The sequence below is a fragment of the Hydra vulgaris genome, chromosome 04, assembly GCF_038396675.1.
Source record: "Hydra vulgaris chromosome 04, alternate assembly HydraT2T_AEP".
In the NCBI taxonomy this organism is placed as follows: domain Eukaryota; kingdom Metazoa; phylum Cnidaria; class Hydrozoa; order Anthoathecata; family Hydridae; genus Hydra; species Hydra vulgaris.
The window spans coordinates 19,546,367-19,547,795 of record NC_088923.1 but is presented as its reverse complement, the minus strand read 5'-3'; positions in this window follow the sequence as shown (position 1 = coordinate 19,547,795).

Sequence of the window (1,429 nt, the reverse complement as noted above, 5' to 3'; positions counted from 1 at the left end):
CTACATTGTCCCTAAATATAATTCAAAACAAATTACATATTCAATTCAATATCGTGGACCCTATTTGCGGAAAAAGTTTCCTAATATTGCAAATACGGAAAAAGTTAGTATACATCAGTTTAAAAAAGAATCGAAGCAGGTTTTATTACTTATGGATTTTAATATATCCGATTTTAAATGCCTCGTTTAAACTAAAATTCAATTATATAAAATATGTATCAGAATTTATCAATTTACCAATTTTTGTTTGTTAGTTTTTTCATTATTTGAGTTATGGTGTTTCCTCTAATCTTAAAAGTTATTGGTGAAATCTTAGTTTTTCAACATTTTGCTTAACTATTAATGAGTTGTTATTTATTTTACTTTTAATTAAATTGGTTAAAAATATACATACATAAAACGGTTTTTTTAAATTAAGTACTCTTTTATTTTGAATTTTTTGTTCTTTATTTAAATATTACTTTATTACAAACTGTTATAAATTTTATTTTCATATTCTTCAACAAATACTTTGTATAATATGCGTATATAGTGTGGCTCTTGAAAATACGTGCTCTTTAATTAATTTTTTTTTTTTTTTCTTTTTCTTTTTTACTTTTCTTTCAGTTTTTCTTGTTTACTTGATTATTACTCTTAACATGAATATTGCTCTTGAAGTATTTCTTAAACTAATTGTTATTTCTTTTTACATTTATAATTTTTAATAAATAGTTTGTAAAGTATAAGTATTTTATCCGGCTATTGTAAATACGTACGATTGGGGCTCGGTGATAAGACAAAATAATGTCTTCTACTTGCCCCGCCAGTTTTTTTTTTATTTATAAACCTTGTAAATTGTAAAAGTTATTAAACGGCGAAATAAATAAATAAAAAAAAATAATAATAAAAAAAAAAAATGTGATGAATTCTGAAGAATCAAAAAAGGAACCGATATGAAATTAGCAAATATTTCCTTTCGAACTGGAATATCTCTTTGACTCGTTGAATCTGAAGCTTTTAAGGATTTGATCAAAGCACTAAATCCATCGTATGCATTATCAATACCATGTGCGAAAACGCTTTCAGTTCGCTTCTTGATAAAAAGTACGCCGAATGCTGCGCTAAAATGGTAGGAGTTATCGAATTATCTGGAAATTTAACGATTATCAGTGATACTTGAACAAATATTGGCTGCGAAAATAGAGCAAATTTTTGCATCATAGCACCAAATACTAATCCGTTTTTTTATACTTCAATCAACACATCGCGTATAATTCAAAATGCTGCAGCAGTTGCTGGTGCCATCATAAAAGTAATCGAGACTCTCGGCTCACAAAAGTTCAGAAGCATTATCTCTGACAACGCTTCAGTAATAATAGCTTGATAGAAGAACGCGTAAAAAAAAATTAGTTTTCAAATATATCAATAGTGTTTTGATGGATACAAACGA